The following is a 17,389-nucleotide window of genomic DNA, read 5'->3' as shown; positions in this document are numbered from 1 at the left end:
ATAGACTTATGGCCATAGACTTCCTGTAGATTACCGTCTATAGACAGTCTACAGACAAAAGTCTACTGGTCCAGTAGACATATGTCTACAGATTGTCTATAGACATTCCATAGGTGTGTGGCCTGGCAGTCTATAGACAGTCTATAGACCTCTGTCTACTAAACTGTTAGTAGACCATTATCTATAGACTGCATATAGACTGTCTACAATCATTGAAAAAGGTCACCAGACAGAGTTCACACATGAAACAATCAATATACTTACAAATTTAGTTTATTTCCAAGCTATCCAGGCTGGGAATATGCAATACATGCACCATAAGAATGCACCACAGTTACATAAAAGTTGAAAGTAACAGTCCGGCTAGTTTCCTCAGAAGCATTCTTGTGGCCTGTTGTCTGCAGTAAATCGTCCGGGCACGTTTACCTGTACAGCACAAAGGAAAAAAATAATATAAGAGGAACTGAAAAAAAAAAATTCCCATTCCATCTCTACACATGTGCTTTACAATGCAAGGCTATCCTGGCTATGCCATTCTAGAAAGGCAATCTTGATCTTTTGGTTTGGTTTTATGGGGTTCAAAAACCCAAGGCGACACAGGCTACGAGACGCTGAAGTGAAAGGCTGGGGAATAATTTCGGCCACCTGTGCAGAGTACACAGGCCTTTAGCATTTTGCCTCTATTAAAATGCGACCGCCTACGCCGGAATCGAACCTGCATCTTTCAGGTCGCCATACGAACATTATAGCCACTGAGCTATCACGCCGGCTCAATCATATCAGTAAATACACGAAAGATTATATGCGTCGTCATAAAACATTGTAACAAAGAACCCTAATCCCTGGAGCACTCTACTCTGAATCCAGTACTGATACTGATTTCTGTATGGCAATACTGTTACAGCCAATACTGACCTCTTTATGGCAATCCTTTTACTTTATTTGTAACAGAAGACTTCGAACAATTGTGCCACATATCTGCATTGACTCGCAAGGAGCTGTTAAGAATGCCACCTCCATAAAATACAGATTCAGTGCACCTCACACACGGATCCAAAAAGGAGAATATTGCAGCATTTATTCTTATAACCGCTATAGAAGAAGCGCTTCAAAATACCCTGCGTGAAGCCTGGTACACCCGGCCAAATTTTTAACTGGCTCGGGTGTTGCATCGCTAAATGCACCTTGCAAAAAAGGTGCCTTTCGGCTACACTGCTGGCATATTCATGCTGTAATTTAACGAGTGAAATGTCATTTCGTGCTTCCTTTTTGTTCATATAATGTTTGAGTGCAGTACTTACGTGTTTAGATCAACGTTATCAGAAACATTCGTCTGCCACTACGAACAGCTGAAATAAGCGGCATACGCAGAAATGGATCTAGTCCATATGGCCTCATTATCTGGGTAAAGTACCACTCCTTTCATGGCGGACAAGTTGTTTAGCCAGATTAGTGCAAATGCGCCACCAGAACCATTGCTTCGTATTCCGCTTGTTTCGGCTCTTCGTACAGCGGGAGACGATGAATATTTCTGATAACTTTGATCTAAACATGCACGTACTCCACTCAAACATTATATTAACAAAAATAAACTATGAAATGCCATCTCACGCGTCAAATTACAACATGAATATGCCAGCAGTGTAGCCAAAAGGCACCTTTTTACAAGGTGCATTTAGCGATGCAACACCTGAGCCAGTTAAAGATTTGGCCGAGTGTACGTAAGCTGATACTCAAACGGGCACAAGCTATACAAAACCAGCAGGCAGAAGCAACCAGTTCACCACAGATTTTCGCCTATAACTTGAAGCACAAAGACGGAACAGCATACTCATACATCTGCGCGCGCTCTTAGAAACAAGCGGGTTGCAGCGCTTCCATGCCGCGCTCATTATTCAGAATACTAATACAGCACATAGAGGCTGCAGCTGCGCCGTTTCAAAAGCAGTCGTGAGGTTGAGACAGCAAATTACTGTCACGATAAAATACCGTCTGAAATTTACTTAGTTTTTCCTTCAAGTGCAGCCCCAACAGCGCAGTAAAGAGGTGTGTTTATTGCATGGAGGTAGCCTAACCCAACGCTGCTAGAAAAATCAGCGAAAGCATTGAACGTGCTCAAAGTAGGAAGTATTTCAATGAAACAATTACAGTCGCAGCTATAATAACACGAGAGCTTAATTTAATTTTAGGCGCAAATAATCGGCGAGTCACATCGCCGCTTTCATAACGTAGAAGTCTTAAATCAAAAACACATGCTTTGCCTCTAGCGCAAATGGTATTCGAGAAATCTGTGCACGTGTGAGCGGGATCCATGAACGAACCACTCGGAACGAAATGTAAGCCACCTCTTGTCGAGCCGACCTTTACCCAGCTTTCAAAATGAAGTGCCCGCAAGCCAACGGCGGCGGCCAACGGCTCTGATGACAGACACGGACGAATCCATACGTGTGCAACGAAGGGGAGATGGGATGGAGCTCGTGGGTTCTTCGCGGTGTTTGAGCACGCCGGCCATTCGCGCCGGCAACGAATTTTATTCACCCATCACACTACAAGGATTCCTCCAGCGCCGCTTGAGTACAACTTTGACAAACGTCTCGCGCTTCAGTCTATAGCGTTACAAGACAACTTTGCTGAAACGTCGGCGTCCACGACGCGCACCGAGCGAGCGTCCATACGTAGCAAGCAATGCACACCTCCAAAAGAACAGCACTCCATGGTCCAGACAGGCGATAACACAAAGATAAGGAAATAAATGTAATCCACCACTGAACGAGACTGTATGTAAGTACGTTTTCGGAAGTGCAAAGTAAATAGAGCTCACACGGCGCTAACACACAGTTCCATTTCGGCCGTCATTCACAGGCTAAACGACATTTCTGGCCGCGCATCTACCTTGAAACACGAAAAATCTAGCAGACAGCTCGCGAGGAGCGGCTTATCATCAAGGGCATCGCACAGACTGCCTTTCCGCGCGTTAGTAAAGACAGCGGCACAGAGATAAGCGGCATTAGTCGAGAGCCCGATGGCTTCCGCCTTAGAAACGAAGATAGGACGTTTGTAACTGCGCACATAATCTGTTCTGCACACACAGCTCTGCTTAGAGTGGTTTAGGAGACCAAATGAATAAAATATAAACGTGTAGACTTACCGTAAGGGGACGATGAAGCTGGATTTTGAAGAAAACGTAATCCGCGAAAAACACGCCACCGCCATTGATGCAGCCACGCACAGGGTTGTTTGCAGCCCGAAAGATTTTCCGCCGTCTCGCGGTAAAATGGGTAAAACGTGAAACAGAAACCCATTTCACGGTCGTATCTTTATCGCTCGCACTCTTCCCGTGTGCAGCTTGATCTGATATCCAAGACCACAGAAGGCAATGGGTTTATAAGCTTAAATTCTTCGCTTACCCCCTAAAAAGTTTATTGTTTTCGTGAAAACACAACCGAAATCTAACTTCTTGTCGATATACGCGCCGCATCTCCCACCGAATAGTATGTGGTACAATTCTCAAATAATAATTATAAGGTTACATAGCATAACGTCTTTTTTGCGTGTGTTCGTGTTTAGAAAACTGATATGCGCCACATCAGCGTGTCATCGGCTCCGAAGCAACAGGTGCAAGGGTAGGAACGAAAAAATACTGGCTTTGTGAGTGTTGCGTCGCAGCACTTATTCACGTGAATAGAAACTGCAAAGGTAGAAATGGCAGATGTTAATCGCAGAAAGGACCAGGCTCTTTGAGATTAATCTAAGATGTTTCTAAGGCATGGGCGCTTCCTTGAATTCTCACACCCGTATTTCCCCCTTTATTTTCAGGACGTTATAAAGAGAAATGTAGATCCGTTGATAAAATGTTTCTGATTTCAGCACGTTGGACAGTAACGATTGAAAGATGGAATGGAATTTTGTCGAGCGATTCCTTTAAGGGACAGCGTATTCGTTCGATGTAGTACAGTTTGCGGGCGCCCTTACTTCAAGAACGGCTGCTTTTCCTCGGCTTACTTGTTAGCATTAAATATTTAATTGTATTGACAATATACGTCACGGTATAACGAAAAGGAGCTTGTCAAGGCTCCTGACAACAATATACAGGAGGGTGTTGTGATGGCCTTACGCAATACATTTTAATTTCCGTAATAGCGAAGGAGGTGGGGGAATCCCGACATAGTTGCGGTCACTAGATGCAGGTCCCCTCAACATACAGTGCAAATTGACATTGTTCTGGACTTAGTCGAAGGTCAGTGTATCGAACATTGTTAGATAAAATTACGATTGTTATAGACTGGTCTGTAGGCAGTAGACTATCTATAGTGTACAGTCTATAGACGAAAGCAAATTGAGGTAGTTGTAGACTGTAGTCTGTAGAGAGTCTATAGACCGGCTATAGACGAAAGGAAATTGAAGCAGCTATAGACCGTAGTCTATAGAGAGTCTATAGACCGTCTATAGACGAAATGAAATTGAAGCAGCTACAGACCGTAGTCTATAGAGAGTCTATAGACCGTCTATAGACGAAAGTAAATTGTGACAGCTATAGACCTTAGTCTATAGACCGTCTATAGACGAAAGGAAATTGAAGCAGTTATAGACTTAAGTCTATAGACAGTCTATAGACGAAAGGAAATTGAGGCAGCTATAGACCTTAGTCTATAGCGAGTCTATAGACCGGCTATAGACGAAAGGAAATTGAAGCAGTTATAGACTTTAGTCTATAGACAGTCTATAGACAAAAGGAAATTGAGGCAGCTATAGACCCTAGGCTATAGCGAGTCTATAGACCGTCTATAGACAAAAGGAAATAGAGGTAGTTATAGACTTCAGTCTATAGAGAGTCTATAGACCGTCTATAGACAAAATGAAATTGAGTCAGCTATAGACTTTAGTCTATAAAGTGTCTATAGACAGTCTATAGCCGAAAGGAAATTGAGGCAGCTATAGACCTTAGTCTATAGAGAGTCTATAGAGAGTCTATAGACGAAAGGAAATTCAGGCAGCTATCCCAATGGGCATTGGAAGTCCCATGGATGTCCTGCGGATGTTTAGGATGTCTGCAGGACGTCCATGGGAGGTTCAGTGCCCATCGGGTATAGACCTTAGTCTATAGAGGGTCTATAGACAGTCTATAGACGAAAGGAAATTGAGGCGGCTATAGACCTTAGTCTATAGAGGGTCTATAGACAGTCTATAGACGAAAGGAAATTGAGGCGGCTATAGACCTTAGTCTATAGAGAGTCTATAGACCGTCTATAGACAAAAGGAAATTGAAGCAGCTATAGACTTTAGTCCATAGATTTTCTATAGACTGTCTATAGACAAAAGGAAAAGTCTATAGGATGGCTATAGAGTCTATAAAAAGTCTATAGAAAGTCTATAGACCATTTTTATAAGGGTAATTCGCATTCAAACTGGGAATATGGAACGAATACAGTAAAAAAAAAAGCAGTGCATGTACCCACACTCTAAGCAGAAAGGAGTCCAGATGTCCTTCAGCGCACTTCCTTTTTTGAAAAGGGAGTGCGCTAAAGGACAGCCTACTCCATTTTTACTCCCGTATAAGCGAAATCGTGTTTAGAGTGCAGAGTGTAAGGCCCGTAGGCAGGCCAAGTATCCTCCGTCTGGCCACGTATCTGCAGCCATATCACCTGCTTTTAAATAGTCATCGCGACTGGTATCCTACCGAATAGCAAACTCGTTAACAAGGGGAATGAAATAAATCATCAATTCATCAGCCAAGGAAGCCCTTTTCGCTCATGAACTCCAACACGCGCAAACAGCATGCCAGCAAAACACCGCTAAGCTCAAAGGAAAGTCATCACAGTGAGAGAGGGAGACGGCAGTTCAGACTTGGCCACTGAACAGTGGATCGCATCATAGCAGACACCTGCACCGCGATATATGAAAGCTTTAAAGGGGCCCAGAAACACAATCTTAGTTGACTGTTTTGCCTGTTGATCGCATACAGTGAGTTACGATGGTGCTATTAGCGTCGCTAAAACAGCGTATGTTCCGTTTTTAATATTTTAATGTCCTCTCAAAAAGAAGTCCATGGCTCTGATGGTGTCCCCACAGAGTGGCGGGTGTCAGCAGCGGATATGGCATCATCTGGCGCGAGCTGGATGATTGTACAAACAGTAAATATACTGCAAATTGTGTGAACATTTTGTCACCTGTCTGCGTTTTATATTAGATGAACAAAAACAACTTATTTGTCCTAGATAAATGCCCTACAAAGCAAGTCAAATAAAAATACGCCACCAGGGGCTCTGGCATATGGAAATGACGCTGCCAGTCTCAGCAAGAACGAGTTGGAGAGAGTAGGCAACCATGGAGTTCAAACTTCCGCGACGTGCTTTGGCAGGCTGTTTTGATTGGTTGCGCCAGGTGCTGTCATTGGGAGAGCGAAATATGAGTGGGAAGCCCCGCCAAAATCGAGTTGAGGGCACCGTTTTGTTTGCTTGTATTTTGAAATTTCTTCACTGAATAACTCCCGTTCCTGTGCATCGATTCCTGGAATTCTTTTTAAGTCAGCATCTGTGTGACATAAAGAATCCACCTGAAGTATAGCCGGTATCCCCCCAAGCAGTGTTCTGCAGCCCCTTTAAGGGGATTGCCAAAGGGCGCCGGAAACAACAAAAAAAGATTGGCAAAACAATATAGCGGCATTTAATGAAGATTGGCAATATGCAAATTGTGCCATTGCAATGGACGGAAAACTTGTCTGCATACCGAACCGACAAAATCAGGCTCAATTTATTTTAGCTACAAAAAATCATACAGTATTGTTCTATTTGGTATTGTGTACTCAAAGTACCGATTTATCTGCATCGAGGTCGGTGCGCCAGGATCCCAGGGCGATGGAGGTGTCGGGCAAACGAGAGCGTTGCAGCGTGCCCTGACGGAGAACAGAGCCAACCTGCCAGAGGCAGTTATTGTGGGAGGACCGGCAGAGTTGCTTCTGCCGCCTGTGTTCGTGGCGCATGACGCGTGCCCTATCGGCAGAAACCTAATGAAGCCATACGGAGGAACCACCCTGTCGGATGAGCAGAGGATATTTATTCACAGGTAAACTTAGTATTCTCGTAGTTAACGGCTTCATGACAGTGTGTTTTGGGCAGTTTCACCTATTCGGCTGACACACATATTTATTTTCCTAAATGCACATACAACGATGAGTTCTTGTACAGCTTAAGATTGATTAAAGGAATACCCCGAAAGTGAAAAGCTTTTCAAGCATATTAAGTACTGTTGGTGTCCGTTTTGCTAGTAAACAACTGAGGAAAATAATTAGTGCGCAAGAGAAGTGCTGTTCCACGCGTCCAGCCCACTGATGCATCACTTAGTTACGCATTTGAATTTTTCGTATAAACACTCCTTTTTCTTGTAGGCTGTCAAGAGCCCGGCGCGTTGTCGGATGTGCATTCGGGATCTTGGCGAATCGTGTTCGTTGTCTGCAAACCGTCATCAGCGCGAAGCCGGAGAGAGTCGCTGCCATGGCTAATGCGGTGTGTGGGACGCACATTTTTGTGTCTAAAGATGGACAAGGTGCTGCCGAAGGAGGTGGCGAAGCGCGGGAGGGTCCATTTTTTTCGGGATACCGCCATACGGTGCTGCATATGGTGCTGCTGTTCGTGACAAAATATTCGCGTACTTCAAAGGCAAAGGTGCTGTGCCATGGCAGCGAGAGTCTGCGCATGTTGGCACAGTGTATATGCCCAGAGCTAAGCAAAAAGAAGTGAAACATAGGACTGTATTGTACAGCTGTGCGTAGACAACATGTACTACCTGCCCAGACCATTCGCGCTGCCCATGCAGACCCCATAAAACAATATCAGGAAGTCGAAGTGTGGTTATTCCGTGGTGAAATGCGTCTCTAGTACATCCAATAACTCTTTCTGGCAGCGAGAAAGCTTAACACCATCCAAATTCCTCAGCATCGCTGCGACAGTTTTGCCAAGTGCGCAGCGGCATCGTTGCCCTCTGCTGGCCGCATCGCGCCCGCAATGGTCGCGAGCGCGTTCTTTCGCTCCTCCCACATCTCCGCTCTTTTTCTTGGTTTCAACTTTTTGGCCGAGAGTTGTTGAAGTGCGCTAAGCCGAATGGAGTGCAGTTTGCCGGCAGTGACAGCTTCAACATCAGGGCTCTCCTCATTCAAGATGCCACCTATTGATGCGACGGTGCCCTCTGCAAGCTGTAATGCGAATGTAGAATTTGCATGACTATACAACCAGACAGAAAAAATGGAATTCTTGTTGTGCAATCTGCAATCATGTGGGACGTACAGGTAAATTACTTATAAACGTTTTTAAATGTTGAAACAGTGCGCGGTGATGCCACTGTTGCTTTCAAGCTAATTTTGCACCTTTCCATTCTGTTCACTGCAAAATTTCTCGCTGGCTTGCTTGTTTCTACTTCGCGCTGCCAGTGGGGCACAGCGAAAAATAACACTCGCCGCCCCCTCCGCAGGCGCGGTCAATTGGCAGCACCAAAATGAAAAAAAAAAAAAAAAGCAGCGCGGCGAGTGATGCAGTACTGACAGGTTGAAAGGGTAGGGCACCATTGTAGTCTGCGCAGCAGAGTGTAAACGAGTTTTCTTGGGAAAAAAAAATTTTTTTTTTCGTTCAAGTTGAATTTAGCATTCGTACTCTAATAGAATTACCCCTGCTACTTGTCAGTGCCCCTTTACTAGTTGCGCATTACTGGTGCTGCCTTCGGCGAACTACTACTTCCAGGCTACCTCTCAGAAAAATAATTCGTTTAAAGTGACGGGGAGGGGAGGGAGTCTTGCCTTTATCCGCGTAATTGCAGTCTGACAGTGCCAAGAAAAACAGGGTGTAAAAGAAACCAGCACTGCACCCATATTTTGTTGTCGTTTTTTTCATCGAACGCTTTTCTAAAATATACGTTCAGCGAACTTATCTGGGTTTCTAGCTGGCAAAGACGGCGAACGAGGAGGTTTGTGACAGCGCTACTAGAAATGGTGCATTATTTCTGTCGTAATGTAAACCTTGGTTTTTTAGTAGGAAATCGGCGGTTACATTCATGTAAGATCGTTCAGATATGAATGAAAGGAAGACGCCCATGCATTTACTCGCATATTCTTACCCAGTCATATTTCGCATGTATGCTTCTCCTCCCTCTGTCTTTTTCTCCACGCCACTGGTTCACACGTGCGCCCCGTCGGCGTGTATGACTCACACGCAGTCCATTTCCGAGGAAGCGGATGGCACCTGCAGCGGGCAGCGCGATGACCACGTGCGTTGGCTTCCAACCAGCCTTCTGTGCAAGAGAGGAATGACACACCGTTTTTTGTGGCACTCCATACGGGTCATTGGAAGAGCGGTGGGCGGACAGGGCACCGCCACTGGGCACCGCAAGAAACCGCCACCTCCGCAAGTACCTCTCTTCAGAGCCCTGCCCGCTCTTTGACTGGGACATTTTTTCTTTTTCTTTGCGGTATGTGCGGCGCTTTTTCGTAAACTGGGTCTTCAAGGCCTCTCTTATAACAAAATAATAAATCATTTATAAGAGGCACTCCCCGTTTCACCTCGTGCCACTGTGTATTTCGCTTTAACTTTTTCATATTGAGCAGCACGCCTCAACAGTCAAGCCAAGGATTTTTTAAAAAAAAGTAAACAGGGTGCTAGTTTGAGAAAAGCAACGACAGGCAACGTAAACACAGAAGCCAGCTACGAGAGGTAGGCACGCAGGTGATTAAAATGAAGCGGCTAATAAAACAAAAAAAACAAACCAGATTATAAATGAGTGGCACAAAACATTAGCGAAGAATCCAGTTGTTTTATGCCGCAAACACAGTGAAATAAAAAGCGTACGTGACAACAGTGAATGGCATGTAGCCAGGCCATGTATCCTCCATTATTATCCTCCATTCTGTCCCGTATTTGAGCCCACTGCACCTGCTTCTTTTGTGTGTTCAAATAATCATACCGGCCTATTCCACAGAGTTGAGAACTCTTTAAGAAGATAAATAAAATAAACTGTCGTTTCAGCCGGCCACGACGTCATGGTAGCGAACGCACTGCAATTTATCAAAACAGCGCGTCACTCACCGAAATGCGCAAGCCGACCGAAAACTGGCAAGAGGCGGCGGTTGCCAGAGGTAGCGCGCGGATCTTCGCGAGCCACCGCTAATGGACAACTTGCAAAATTGCGGGAAGGCTGACTTAGAGGAAGACGTTTTGCAACCAAAAACCCTCGTTCACAGACACGTTTTCGCTTCCTGCAATACTGCATGAAGGGTTTAGCGCGAGAGGAGATGAGTCAGCAGCCCTGCACTGTGTCCTTCTTCGAAAACGAGCGCGGGGCTGCCCCCAAATCTGCGTGAACCTGAAGCCCCGCCGGACATTGCCAGGTTTCGAGGTAGAGTGTAAAGGAAAGAGCTGCAAAGGTTACAATGATGCATTCCCTTGACAAGTACCTGTCTCGACCCGCTCCTGTCGTTCGTGCCTGGGCTCTATTGAGATAAGGGGATGTCTTTCCTCTTCCTTTTCGAAGAAGAATGCGAGATTGCCGTCTGTGTACGAGGGCCGAAAGCGCGCCTCTCAATGTGGTGACGCATGAACACGTGATGTGTGGCAAAGCACCTATTGGTCGAAGAAAGGGGAAAACCCCTTCCCTCTGGTGGGGGATGGACAGCTCTCTCCATTGTGGCTCCGCTCCCTGCATTGTCACACTAGCAGGGTCATGAAAATCGAGGGATGCCATTCCGAGGGATGCCAGTCCTAACATTCCTGGAAGGGGCACCTTTGACAGGCAAGAGCCACTGGGTTCTAGTGTTGTACTGTACTGTATGGGGAACGTGTTTCCGGCCCCTTCTTTTTTCTCCTTTCCTTCTTTATCTCGTCTTGTTGGTCCTCCTACTCACTTCAATATTCTGAGAATATTGTGGTTGTGCTAGAGGTTGCTATTGTGCTAGGGGTTGACCGTCATTCACATGAGTCACAAACACGCCCAGACCCATCGCCTTCCCTTTACTTCTTTCCCTTAATATCTCTCTCTCATCACACGTGACCTGGGTCACCTTGCCTTTAAAAATAGAGCCCGCAGGATAGAGCCCTCAGTTGTCAAACCGTTTGTGTACCGAGTTGGTCCGAAGTTGATTCGAATCGTGTATTCGGGGACGTCTGAACAGTCGACGTGAGGAAAGTGTGGAGGTTGAACCTGCCGTATAGCGAACTGCAACCCAGAAATTCCTGAGGTGAGTCGATCCAGCTGTTCACGCTTGTCTGTCGAGAAATTATCGTTCTATTTGACATATCCACTTGTTGAAGTCTCGATAGCGCTCCTGTTCTCACAATGTTGTAGATGCTTGCATACTGCCGATGGCGTTCGAGGTCTGTTCAGATATTTCTCAGATTGATATCAATATGCATTCGTTATTTGAATGAGGAATGAATGAAGGAAGTCCCGCTTCCCACCTGATGGACTACACGTGGACGGCGTAATTATCAGTGAATTGCAATGCAAAATAGGCATAGATCGGCAGACTCACTCATGAGTGCACTCGTATTGCCTGACTGAAACTCACCCTCACGTCTTTGAGTGTGAGTGTTAGTCAGTGCATGGGTGGACATGAGTGTGAGTGAGGGGATATAAGTGGAGATGAGTGTTAGTGCGAGTGAGTGAATGTGAGCTCCTGTAGTTCATCGTTGGCACAGGCGCAGGCACGTCGGGGATACAATGAGCAGCTACAAGGTTTGTGAGGTCCTTTACAGAATTTCGCATTGCCCGTCCTGAAAATAGATAGTCTCTTACCACGCTCCCCGCACTTCTCGATCTCATATCCAGAAAAGTTGTAATGCTTAATGCTGAAACAACGACTGTCCGCTTCTCGGCAATAACTACCGTAAGATGCGGCTCTCGACTGCTGCAGTGGCCTCTTAGGTTTTTTTTTTCTGCGCACAGGTGTGCGCATTGCAGAGCTCTGCGCTGGCCGTAATTTGTCGATTGGGCCGGACCCACGCGAAAAAACTGACCTACTTGGCCCAGCTCTTCAACTGCAACTGACTCAAAGTTCCAGAAAGCTGGTGCTTTTAGATATGTCGAACTTTCATGTCATCTAGGGATAAAACTAAGTCAAATATCAAAATTTCATCTGCAACATTTCCTCCCTTTTTCTTTCTTGATTGTTAAGCCGCAATTTTTATCCATATCGAACCTATTGTTTGCGTTTTACAGGCTCTGAAAGTTGTGTATGTATTTTCTGCGGGGATTTGAATTTCGCGCTAAAACTTTACTAGTGCGACGTGGCTCCACCTGGCGACAAATTATTTTGTCGCTACTACACACTACCACCAACTTCTTGCTTGTCTGTGTTCGTGCGCACATATTTTTTTCTGCGGGGATTCAATTTCGCGCTAAAATTTTGGATGGATGGATAGGAGCGCCCCCTTTGAAACGGGGTGGTGCCAATTGCCACCATACTCAGCTTTTCTTTACTATTTTTTGTTTACTGTGTTGGCAATTCTCATTAAGATTCGCCATCATCTTTATTTACGGTTTAGTACAATTCTGACCTTATGCCACATCTCTGTTTTTGAGCCACCAATCCTCCAATCGGTTTTTGCTAACTTCCACTGCAGATTCATTTACATGACCATTGTTATCTTTAAACCCTAGGGAAGAGTGACTGTGCCGGCATCGCCACCCGGATGGATACCATCACATTTGATTATGAGGTGTTCAATTGTTTCCACAGATCTACCACACACTGCACATGTGTCATCTTCTTCGTTAAATTTCTTTTTGCAGCTGCGCGTTCTAAGGCACCCTGATCTAGCTTCAAAAAGTAGGGCACTGCCTATTGAGTTATAGAAAAATTCCTTCCTGATCTGCCTTTTCCAGTATCGATATAGTTCTACACTATGTTTATTTTCCATTGAATTCATCCATTTTTTAACTTCCGCGTTTTTAGCCTGTCGTTTAATACTCTTTCTTTCTCCATCCTCATGACCGGCATACTTACGGGTTAGTTTTCTAGTTCTTTTCCGCCACTGTGAGTCAACGTTATTTCTGTATATATATTTAAATACCGTACCTGCCAACCCTTTATCGTCCAATTTCCTGAGGCGTTCTTCATATAGTATTTTCCTCTTAGCTTCCCGTGCTTCGAACGATGCCCAGCCCATGTCCCCTTGTACTGCCTCGTTTGTGGTTTTGCCGTGGGCACCTAGTCCTAATCTTCCAGCAGGTCTCTGATTTACGCCTAATCTCGACTGAACTTCTGCCCTTAAGCACAGAGCCGCATTGCCGAAAGTAAGTCCCGGCACCATTATTCCTTTCCAAATACCTCTTAGTACTTCATATTTGTTGTACCCCCATAATGCCCTATGTTTCATTATCTCGGCGTCTCTTCGTCCTTTTGCCCTAAGAGCCTGTTCATGCTTTTCCGTGTATATCTGCCCTTCGTTTAGCCATATCCCGAGCTATTTGTATTCTCCCACTTTGGGTATTTCTTGGCCTTGTATTGTAAGCACCTGGTCAGTTGTATAGTTAAAAATCATCACACCTGATTTAGTTGCGCTAAAACTGAATCCTAGAGCGCCTCCTTGGTCTCCACAGCAATTACCCTAAGTTTGTAAATCTTCATGGCTATCTGCAAACAGTACAATATCGTCCGCATACATTAAACCTGGGAGTCGCTGCTCAACTACATTTCCGCCTAATCTGTACGACAGATTATAACCTAGATTACTTTCTTCTAGCCTTCTTTTCATATTTATCACGTAGAGCATGAACAGCAGCGGTGATAGAGGACAAATTGGAAAAACAGCGCAATCAAAGACGAGACACAAGAGAAGGACAAAACACCAGCGCTGGTGTTTTGTCCTTCTCTTGTGTCTCGTCTTTGATTGCGCTGTTTTTCCAATTCGTAAAACATGTACCAACCAGCCCGTATTTGCCCTCTTCTGGAATAGAGGACAACCTGGCCTTAATCCTTGGTGCACCCCCACAGTTGTGGCACTTTTTTTCCCTTCCCATGTAATTTCAACTTCATTATCTCGTTAGATTTCCTGTAGAAAATCAATTACCTCATGACGATACCTAAATCTTTCAATATGCTTCACAGGAGTTCCCTGTTCACGTTATCGTATGCACCGCTTATGTCCAGAAAGGCTAAAAACAGAGGTCTGTTTTCCGCCTTAGCTATTTCTATGCATTGGGTAATCACGAACAGGCTATCATCTAAGCGCCTACTCCTTTTGAACTCATTCTGAAGTTCTCCGAATATCCGATTACCTTCTACCCATGACTGTATTTTTAATTTCACAGCCTGATTTGCCAGCCTGTACACAACAGATGTTATCGTAATCGGACGGAAGGATTTTATGTTCATCTTATCTCCTTTCCCTTTATTACTCAAATTCATTTTACTCCGTCTCCAGCTGTGCGGAATTTGCTGATTTGTTATGACTGTCTCCAATGCTTTTATCAGCGCTTTCTTGCTTCTTGGGCCAAGTTCATTAATCAGCTTAATTGTAATTTCGTCTGTCCCTGCGGATGTTACTAGTGAGACGTGACTCCACCTGGCGACACATTATTTTTTCGCTACTAGTCTCGACTAGCTAAAATCGAGTTCGTGTAACTACGCGTTGGTCGAGTTGGGTTGACTTCGCTCAGCCCGACCCCTGACTCAACCTGGCGTTATTGGTTCATGTAAACAGAGCTAAGCAAGAACTCGCTTATACAATGCCAAAGTTTGCATTCAGTCACCATGCATAGCTACAGGACGCTCTCAGTGCTATTGCAAACCACACTTCACGTCCTTTTAAGTTTCATCCAACTTTGATTTGCTTGGTGCCTTGTTGGTGCCGAGAAGCGGAAGATGGGTGTTCGGCGCTGGGAAGGCTCGTACGAGTCTAGGCTGTCACTACAACCGAGGACATGCTTCTGTAGCTATGTAAGGAAGGCTACGCGGGAATGGGAAGAAAACCAGTCATAAGGCATTGTGCTAGGAGCTCCTTTCTTTCCTTTGATTTAGCGACTGACTGCATAGGTGTTCAACGCAATGAACCCTTTTCCGGGTAATTTCCTGGGGATGCACCAAGCCTCGCATCCGCCATTTTAAACGACCACACCTGTCTGCTCAGGGGAAACTAGTAACCCCACCCTACCATTGTAAAAGAATTTTCCCAGAAAAGACTCAAGGAAGCTTAGGCATTCCAAACCGGAAATGCTAAATTGGTGGGTTCCTGGGAAGTGGTCCATTGTATGACCCCCACATCCTTCTGGGCTCAATGGCTTGAGAGGGGTTAACTTTTTTGTGCTTCGGTCCCCGGAACTTTTGCCGCATACCTACAGAAAGTTATGGGCTCTACTTTTTGTACGCGGAAGAACGAATACTTTCGTGTCGCGGTGTAGTTTACACACTTGGAGGGGCAATAGAACTTCCCTCCTTTTTGGGGTACTCAGGTGTGGCCATCTATCCACAGAAAAAGTTCAAATCTGAGTTGCCTTCTTCCTGGTGAGCCCGCTTAATATTTGATGTTTTAATTTGCGCCAGAAATGATTGTTGCGTGCAGCCGGTGAACCGCCTTGTCACAAGAACGTGCACAGTGGGATGCCACGTGACGCATACGCTCCCGGAGGCGTGTTCGCCAAATGCAGCCGGTACAGCCAGCGATGACAGCGCCGCCCACCGGCAGGTAGCAGCCACATTAAGGCTTGTTATAAATATTCATTCAGAACGACGGCTTGACATCGCCGCTATGGCGCGGTGGATTAGAGGCACGTCTTGCGTATGGAAGGTCGGCCGTTCGACTCCGCTCTCTGTACTGTAATTTTATTGTTTTTTTAATTTCATTTTTTAGCATTTTTCCCCTTTTAGGTCGCAAATCGTGATGCTTAGTGGCATATAACGCCGTTTAAGAGCATTTATTATCCCTTTTAGGTAAGCCGTTGTGACACTCTTCAGTCACCGTGATCAATTCACCGTGGTTTCAAGCCATGTGGCTGTACAGGCTGCAGTTGGCGAATACGCCTCCCGGAGGGGGCTTGACCTTACCCGTATTCTTGGAATCCTTCATTGTCCGGCTCCCTTTATCCCGCAGGGTAGCGAGGGTGACTTTTCTCTAGAGGGTGTTGGCATGACTCACCCCCTTTATCTGCAGTGTTGTGGCTGGTAGAGAAAAAACTGAATGGAAGTTCTTTTATCGCGAACGCGGCAAGCCATTGCTTGCCGCGTTCTCGATGGCGCTTTTCCCAGTAAAGTCCTACCGTTTCAGAAGGGGGAGCGCTACAAAATGGCTCACAAGTTAGCTGCATACGCATACTTCAGCGAACGACGTTGGAGAATAATGTGGTGCAATTTAAGCACACCCTATTACTAAGCGGATGCACATGTGTTCTCCGCACGCACTTGCCTCAAAAACACTGCTCTGGTTTGTAAAACCTCCTTTAGACAGATTGTGTGCAATGCAGTGGTAGTATTCTGCCGGTGTCGCCTTTTGCGACATGTCGCATATGGGCGGGGCCTAAAAAAGTGCTTACAGATGCTCGAAGAAACGGAAAAAGCCGCCGGAACTTTCGTCTGCGGTGCATTCATTCACTCCGAGAAGCGACAATTTACCTCTACTGATTCACTAGCAGCAGTAGTTTCGTATCTTTTATAGCAAGAATATTTGCCATCACATGACGTCTAATGTTCAAAAAAACATTTGCAAATTTAATATAAACTCGCTTTACTTCATTTAAGTCTATAAAACACCGCGAAAAAGCTCCAAATCTATTTTTCTTTCCCATTAGGCTTGCGCGCTCCAGAATCTAGAGCGTATCTAAAAAACTAGGCTGAATTGCAGCTTAAACTTTATCGTTGAAGCAAGGTAAGTGATAGCGAAGAGTAACAACAGCAGTAGTTGCCGGTAAACATGCCGACCGGAATCGCAAGGACTGCTGAATTGGCTGAAGCGGGCGGCTCTCGCTTGAAAGGACGTCGCCATGTTTTCACGCCAAGTGCGCAAAAGCCGCAACTGCCGATTGCGTTCGTACGCTAACGGTAGCCCGTCGCCCGCGCGAATCGCTTCAGCACATTCCGTTGTTCGACTAAGCGTAGTAAATTGGGGCGACGTCACGATGACGTAGCAGGAAAGCGGGTCCGTGTCGTCACGCCGCCGTCACCGCGGCTCGAGCCAATCAGCGAAGAGCGAATGCGACATGTCGCAAAAGGCGACACCGGGAGAATACCACCCCAGAAAACATACTGCACTGCAGAAATGTCTGCATATCAGTCATTCGTAGTAAGCTTAGGAGGTTTTGTAAATGGATTGATAATAACAACTCCCCTTAGCATGGTGATTACGCGGGGAAATCCTCGACCTGCGGCCTATTCCACCCATTCCCCTTTACTTGAGGAAATAACTCGATCGTGTAAAAA

At 45.5% G+C, this 17,389-nt stretch overlaps 1 long non-coding RNA gene across 1 annotated transcript; it reads right to left on the bottom strand.

Moving 5' to 3' along the window:
- Window positions 1-255: 255 nt before the first annotated feature.
- LOC149358117 (uncharacterized) lies at window positions 256-3,237 on the bottom strand. Its single transcript, XR_016289943.1, has 2 exons — window positions 3,149-3,237; window positions 256-426 (listed from the first exon to the last, which is right to left on the bottom strand). It is a non-coding gene; the product is annotated as an uncharacterized LOC149358117 (long non-coding RNA).
- Window positions 3,238-17,389: the final 14,152 nt, after the last annotated feature.

This window comes from Amblyomma mixtum, chromosome 3, assembly GCF_055824585.1.
Source record: "Amblyomma mixtum isolate Tamu chromosome 3, ASM5582458v1, whole genome shotgun sequence".
Classification (NCBI taxonomy): Eukaryota; Metazoa; Arthropoda; class Arachnida; order Ixodida; family Ixodidae; genus Amblyomma; species Amblyomma mixtum.
This window is presented reverse-complemented; position numbering and strand designations above follow the sequence as displayed.